This window comes from Vombatus ursinus, unplaced genomic scaffold (genome assembly GCF_900497805.2).
Source record: "Vombatus ursinus unplaced genomic scaffold, bare-nosed wombat genome assembly UNPS02014799.1, whole genome shotgun sequence".
NCBI classification, from domain to species: Eukaryota; Metazoa; Chordata; class Mammalia; order Diprotodontia; family Vombatidae; genus Vombatus; species Vombatus ursinus.
The window spans coordinates 55,329,673-55,338,155 of record NW_020954577.1 but is presented as its reverse complement, the minus strand read 5'-3'; positions in this window follow the sequence as shown (position 1 = coordinate 55,338,155).

Sequence of the window (8,483 nt, the reverse complement as noted above, 5' to 3'; positions counted from 1 at the left end):
ATGGGACCTTTCTCTCTTTGATGTCCTTACAGGAGAGATCTTCAAGGATGGTTTCGTGGGTGAGATAATATCATAGAATCTTTATGCTGGAATAAAGGGACGACCCAACCCCAAACCCATTTGACAAATGAAAGTAGTGAGCCGCAAGGATACTAAGAGGTACTGTTGGGATTGCTTTCCACACCTGCTAAGTCCAAATTCAATGTCCTTTCTTCATAGGCAGAATTATGTAGCCAAGAGAACCCTAGATTTGGAGAAACCTGGGTTCAAATAGCTGCCTCTGTTATTCACTAACTGTGTCATATGGGCAAGTCACTTGAATTCTATCAGCCTCAATTTCCTCATTTATAAAATGGAGATGAATGAATAAATTAATTAAAAAAACATTTCTTAAGTGTTTATTATGAGTAACTGTGTTAAGCACTGAAGATACAAACATAAAAAGATAAATAGTCTCTGGCTTCAAGGGGTTTACATTTTAGTAGGGGAATGCAACATATTTTGGGAAGTGGTGGCCTCAGAAAGGAATTGGGGTCTGAAGAGTCCCAGGACAGGAAGTTGATGTACATGACCCACCTATTTATAGAAATCATGGTACTGCTGATTAAGTTACTATAATCAGAATATGAGGAAGAAAGTCAAGGATAGGTTGTGTAGGGGAAGATGGACAGATGGTGAAGTGGACTAAGTGAACATCTGGATAGTATACAAGGGTAAAGCTTGGTCTGCTATCTAGGGTCATTGATAGAGTGGGTTCTGAGCACAGAGGCCAGTACCACACTTCTTACGGATGTCGCAGTGGGAAGTCCTTTCTTGTATGAGTTGGATGAACTGACCGTTGAGCTCCCTTTCAACTCTCATGAATTTGGAATTCTGTGACACAAATGGCTGGTTTTGTCTTTAAGACGGGGCTTGGCACAGACAGTAGTAGGGACATAACAAAGGTTCATTGGAGGAATGAATGAACAAACAAACTAACAAATGAACAAATCCAAATGAGTGAGTGAATGTTGGATCTTTTAATTTCTACTACATTCTGAAGGCAGCAGAGGACTAGAGAGGGTGCCCCTTGCTTTAACAGCCTGTCACTGATCCACAGTGGATATTTGTTGCTTTGAGTTGAGGCTTTGTCTCCTGTTTGGTTTTGTTTCTCAGCTCTGTTTGGAGTGTGTGTGTGTGTGTGTGTGTGTGTGTGTGTGTGTGAGCTCAGCTCACTTGAATCATCTCTAAAGAAACAAGATTCTGGATATCCCCTAAGAGCAATACAGGAATGAACAGTGAGCAAAGCTAACTTGTGCAGAAGGGACATAAAATAAAAGAATTATCAAAAACAAAAGGTAGGTGGCCTGGTCAGTAACTAATCAACTGCCCAAAGGCTAATGGCTCTCTACCAAGTGTTAGCAGAACTAGAAAACGGTCTCCAGCACATTAGGTAGATCATTTTTGCAATATTTGTGATGAAAGGTAGCTAAGAGCAGTGGATAGAGCACTGAACTTGAAATCAGTCCAAATCTGAGCCTCTGACACTTACTAACTGAGTGAACCAGGGCAAATCTCTGAACCTCTCCCTGCCTTAGTTTTCCCATCTCTTAAATGAGATAATAATAATGATGATACCTGCCTCCTAGAGTTGTTGTAAGAATTTGGTGGTAGTGCTGGTGGTGTTGAGTCTTTTCACTTGTGTCTGACTCTTTCTGGCCCCACATTGGGGTTTTCATGTCAAAGATCCTGGAGGAGTTTGCCATTTCCTTCTCCAGCTCATTTTACAGATGAGGAAACTGAGGTAAACACGGTTAAAGACTTGCCCAGCATCCCACAGCTAGTCAGAACCTAAGGCCAGATTTGAACTCACAAAGATGACTGTTTCTGATTCCAAGCTCAGTGCTCTATGCACAGTACCTCCCAGCTGCTGTTGTAAGGATAAAGTGAGATAATATTTGCAAAGTGATTTGCAAGCCTTAAATTGCTACATAAATGCTAGATATTGTTATTATTATTACATGAGTAGGAATCATATAGGATGAGAAGATATGGATGGAATTTCTCCTGACTCCTCCTGGACGTCTGACTCTTCAATCTCAGTCTTCTCTGCTAGATCATAATCTCTGCCCCAACCCTGTGTGCCATTGTCTACCAGGGTCCATCAGCTATCTGTGCCCTATTATGTCACATCTCTGTATTTCTAGCCCTAATCTATCCCTGAACTCCACGAGTATCACAACTGCCTGTTGCTATCTCTACCTCGATGTCTCACAGGCGTCTCAAGCTCGGCTCACTGAAAATGGAACTCATTTTTCCTCCCCAAGCCTTAGTTTTCATCCTGACTTTCCTAGTCTGTTGAAAGTGCCACCAAATTTCCAATTGCTTAGACTCATGATCTAAGTATCATTGAGTCTTCTTTTACCTCTCATCCCCCTCACCCTCCACACATGCAAACACTTGCAAAGTCTTGTTTCTATTTCCAGAACTTCTCTAGCATTCATTCCATTTCTGGACTCAGATAATCACAAGCCCTCATTCCCTCTTGCCTGGACAAAAGACTCAATTTGCCTGCTTACCTCCAGTTTCTCCCCTCTTCAATCTCTCCTTCATGAGGTTACTAAATTGATAGGTCAGGCCATGTTACTATCCTACTCAACACATTTCCGAATTTTCATTGTCTTTAAGATAAAATATAAACTTAATTGTTTGTTGCTTGAAAACCTTCAGGCTCTGTATCGAAGCTATGTTTCTAGACTGAGTACCCATCACTCACCTTCATACACTCTATGTTGCAAGCCAACTGGACTATTCACTATTCCTAATATACAGAATTCCATTTCCCTCACACGTCTCCTCCCCGTCCCTCTACCCCTCTCTCTTCTTAGAATCCTTGTCTTCCTTCAAAAACCAGTTTAAACATAACCTTTTCTGCAAGGTCTTTCCTGATCACCAAGTTATTACCCTGCCCTCCCAGAAATTATTTTGCACATATTTTCCATTGACTAATCGGTGTATATGTTGTCTCTTCCTAATTGAATGTAAACTCCTGTGAGCCCAGGGATTATTTCTAATTTTGAATTTGTATTATCAGCAACTTGGATATCACATTATATGTGCTTTATATATATATATATGTAGGTGCTTAATCCATACCTACTGAAGGAAGGCATCGATTCTAGCTCCACAGAATCTCTGGCATCTGTAGCCATTACGAACATTTGAGACCACATCTCCTCTCCCACTGATACTGTTACAACTTCCTAATTATTCTCCCTGCCTCAGTCTCCCCCTAGCCTCCAAGATGGCTGCCAATTATTCCCGCTTCACTGTACAATAGCAATTGAGGAGCTGCCACTGTCTCCCTTTCCCCCATCTTCTTCAGTTTGGAATCCTCTGGGTCTGCAGCCACAGAAAGATTTGTCTCTCTCCCAGTCTCCTTACTCAGGTAATGAGACAAAGCATCTTTCCATGGTGCTGAGAACACATGAACTCTGTTGTCTACTAGGATGAGCAATATTTGCTGCTATGTGTTTACTTGATGTGCCAAGTACATTTAGCTCCCTTGTCACTATGGGGTGACAATATCAGTGCAATAATCCACAGAGAGGTCTGTGACACACAGACAATGACAAGCATGGAATCTATTTAAACTGCCATAATAGTTCATTAGAGAAATTAGATTCGGGGGCAATCTTCTTCATGGAACTATCAGGATTTCTTTTTCTTCTGTTTTTCCTTTCCTTTCATTTTTTATGACTATTAAGCACCAAGATATAGGGAGAAAAATCTTTTCAAGTATTGTCCCTGTAAGGCTGCAGGCTCTTTTCCAGCCATGAAGGCAGCCGCGCCAGCATATAAGCATTTATTTCCAGGCTTTGACATCAGCAAAAATATCATCGAGGCTGGCTCGGGCTCACCCAGAACCTTGAGAAATCATCTGGGTCAAATCCTAGCAGGGACATCGGCCTGGAATACTCAAAAGAGCAAATCTATAAACCAACCTAGCGGTCATGGTCTCAGTTAGGTGATGCAAGTGGATAGAGTGTTGTTCCTGAAGTCAGGAAGTCTTGAGTTCAAATCTAACCTCTAACACTTACTAGCTCTGTGACCCTGGGTAAGTCACTTAATTTCTCTCAGCCTCAGTTTCCACAACTGTAAAATAGGGATAAGAACATATACTTCATAGAGTTATTATGAGGATCAAATGAGTAACCTTAAAGAATTATATAGATCTAGAAATAGTTAGTCTAGATATAGTTATATTATATAGTTCTAGATATAGAACCCAAACTCGAGACCAGTATAGTTCCTTGATATAAAGCTGGAAGGAAGCTTAGCGGCCATTCATTCCAACCCTCCAACTTCCAGATGAGGAAAATGAGACCCCTCGAGTTAAACAACAAGGTCCACAGGCAGTCAGTGACAAAGCTGAAACTTGAACCCTGCTCCTTTGGTTCCAAATCCAACATACATCCCAGTGTCTAGCTGTGGGACTCCGAGTAAGTCATTACCCTTCTCTGGGACTCTGTTTCCTTGGGTGGAGAAGAAGGAAGCTGCCCTTTTGATCTCTAGGGTGCCTTACAGCTCTGGAATTCTATAGCTCTGTAGTACTTGACTGTAGACATAATCTGCACACACACCCATCTGTCTCCTTCTGCCTCTGATCTTGAGAATCCTTTCTTTAGAAACAGCTCCTGGAGCCCCAAACCCACATTTAACATGGAATATCTGTCTTCTTGGTGGGGAAAAGAGGAGGGGAAAGCACCAAATATTTTTAACCAACCTGTTTAATTCATTTACTATGAATGAGAAAGGAATAGGAAACAAGAAGTTTGCAACTCATTTCCTGTTCTACTATTACTGGACAGAAAGTCTGGCCGAAGAGAGAGTGGGATTTCCCCTGACTGGAGGTCTCCAAGCAAAGACTGAAAGATGACTTCTCATGGATTCTAGAGAGGGAATTCCTGTTCAGGTAGTGCTTGGGCCCTCTGGCTCCTGAGGTTCCTTCTAAACCTGAATTGTTCCGGTCCCAGAAAAGTGATTTTCCTGGTCCTTTGTCGACCACAGTCTGAAAAGCTTATATTAAAAAAAAAAGAAAAGGAAGCCATCACTAATTAAGAGGCTTTCTATTCCAATTGTGCCTCTCATGTGTTCTGCTGTTCATTTATAGCATGAGTGAATTGTGGTTCATTTATGCCCCTTTACTAACACAGGAAGGCATAAAAGGAGGAAATCAAAACTCTTACTTTAAAAAAAATCAGTCTATTAGCACTAATTGTCTTTGGCTTGAGACACATATGCCTAAGAGTCAAAACAATTCCATTTTGTGCCTGAGGAAGGTATGAGCCAGTGGCATGGTGCAGCTGTCCTGAAATGGAACCTCAGGCCAGGAAGAGACTGTTCCTAGTGAAAGAGAAGGGGAGGAGCAAGGTGGGGCAGATTTGGGCAAAGGAGGAACACACCTTGGGTACTGCTACCAGAGAGGAAGGAAGCAGGTCCTCTGGCAGTTGCCTACTTTAAGTCCCTCTTTTTGATAACTAGTTGATAAACTCTGTTGATTTCTCTTGCTTTTAATGGCCCATTAAAATCAGGCACCCCTAAGCAAAGCTCTTGTCACCCCACCTTGGTTTCAGCTCTGGTGCTAATCATTCCTGTCTGACCTCCAGCTGTAGCTCCCAGTTTAAAAAAAAAAATATCCTACAATTCCCATGTTATATCCCAGTGTTTCCAAAGGTTTCAGCATCCTGGCCCCCATAACAGAAATGCCTTTCCTCTAACTCAGCCCTCCTAATTTTGTTTGAAGTATAGTACCATGGAAATGAGAATGATGATGAGAATGATGATGAGAATGATGACAACAACATTTACATTCACCTACTATGTGCCCAGCATTGTGCTGAGTGCTTTGTAATTATTATGTCATGTGATCCTCACAATAACCTTGAAAGGTGAGTGTTATTATTACCCCCACCTTACAGATCAGGAAACTGAGGCAGACAGAGATTAAGTGACTTGTCCAGAATTTGAAGCAGCTAGGTGGCTCAGTGGACAGACTACTTGGGCCTGGAGTCAGAAGGACCTGAATTAAAATCCGGACACAGACACTAGCTGTGTGACCTTAGGCAAGTCATTTAACTTCTGTTTGCCTTAATCCACTAAAAACAGAAATGCAAAACCATTCCAGTATCTTTGCCAAGAAAACCCCATGGAATATTGGTATACTATGGTCAACAGGGTCACGAGAGTCAGACATGACCAAATAACAAAATAGCAACCAGGATCACAAAGCTAGTAAATGTCTGAGGCTAGATTTGAACACAGGGCTTCCAGACTCCAGGCTTGGTGCTATTTATGAGGAAGACCCCGGGATCCACAGGCTGATATTTTCTGACTGCTTTGTGTCCTGGTGTGATGACATTGATCCAGAGAGGGAGAAATCAGGGGGAGCAGTTTGGCTTTTGTAAACAATGATTCACTTGTTTTTCACATTTCATTGAAATACTAGTGACTCATAGTTCTCAAAGCCTTCCAATAAAACCAGAAATTTTAAAGTCTTATTTCTAATTTAAAGAAGAAAACGAAGGACGAGGAGGAGGAGAAAGAAGAAGGAGGAGGAGGAGATTATTTCTTCAGCATCTTATGTTTTGCAAAATGCTATAAATATATATTTATTTATTTATCCTTACATTTATCATTTATCCTTACAACAATTCAGTAAAATCAGTATTACTATTGCCTTGGTTTTACATATCAAGAAACTGAGACTTGAAGAGGTTAAGAGACTTAGCCAGGATCACACAGCAATTCCACAATTGAGATGAAATTCCAAGCCAGGTCTTTCGGATTTTGTGTCCATTATTATAAGCAGGACACATGTGTGACAAGCATCTAATTTCACAACTAATGGACTGGAAGAATTATTTTTTTTCTGGTCCAGACATAATCAATGTGGGGAATTCCAGGTAGTTCCAGATTTTCTCAGCCAGGTCCAACTCCTCTATTCCTTTTATATTCTCAGGGCATCACCTGGAGTGTAAGTGACAGGCCCAGGGTCATGCACCCAGCCTGTCTGTGGCAAGACTTCAACCCAAGTTTTCTTTACTCCAAATCTTGGCTCCATTTGGCAATGTTATGTTTGTTTCATTGCCAGGGTGAACTTTTTTTTTTATCTGTAATATAAATAGTCTGAAGAAATTTTATTCATCTTTTCTCCTTGAAGAGTATGATTGAGACAGTATTCTCAGGCATTAGAATGACCACACACACACACACACACACATACACACACAACTGAGGTTCATCTGAACCACTCTTGTCCAAGGACCTTTGCAAAACTGTAATGCTAATAAATAAATTGAAAATCACTCACTCTCAGAGTAGAAGTGTGGTGTCTGGTATAAATAGCCAACCTGGAGTACTGGAAGTCCTCCCTCTGACGAGTGCTGACTGTGAGACCCTGGTGAATTCACTGAGACTCTCAGGAGTCCAGGTATAAGGTCCAAGGAGGTGCCAACCTGCCAACCCACATTGATAGAAGGAAGCCGATAACGGGAGCTGTAGCCTACAGGGATGGTACTACAGGTTAGTTTTTTTAATCTTCCAAAAAAGAAAGGTAATGTTTCCTTTCCTAACATGAGGCTGTTTTCAGCAGCCACTATGTTTGTTGGATTTTCTTTTCTTTTCTTTTTTGAGCCTTTATAGAGGAATGTAATGTACGGTCAATATCAGCTGCCCCTAAAAGAAGAAATTAAAAACAGCTGCTCAGGTCCAACTGTCTACAATAGCATCCAGTCAGCGAGTATAAGTTGAGATGTGAGAAATTGGAATGAAATGTGATTCTCATATGTCCCGCCTGAATGGAAGGAAACAAGGCAGATTTCTCTAACAACTGGTCTTAATTCTGGCTGCAATTCTCACAGTTGTCCCTTTCAAGAGCTGTGCCTCTGCTCCAACGGGAGGCAGTGTGATATGCGGGAGTGTTAACTGCAGTCAGGAAGACCCAGGCTCAAATCCTGCCTCTTACAATTGCTAGCTGTGTGATCAGGGATATGGAAGAGGCTCTCTGAGCCTCAGTTTCCTCACTTCATATATGGCAAGATCATCCATGAATTATATAGCACTAAGGTTGTATTAAGGCTCAAATGAGATAATGTATGTAAAGCTCCTTGAAAAATTATAAATGATTCATGAACAGCTTTCTTCCCTGTTGTTGCCTCTAAGATCAAAGAGATAATCCTTAGTTTGTCAGTTCAAACCTGACTGAGTCCAGCCTTCCCCTGCCCATGTGCTCTGGATTCAGACAAACTGACTTCCTTGCCTTTGTTCAAGCTCAGCCCTCCTAGTTTTGTACTTGAAGTAAGATAGAGGAGAAATAATAATTATTACAATAACAACATTAATATAGTACTTATTATGTGCCAGGTTCTGTACTAAGTGCTTTAGAATTATCTCAGGGGCAGCTATGTGGCACAGTGAATAGAGTTCTGGCCTTGGAGTCAGGA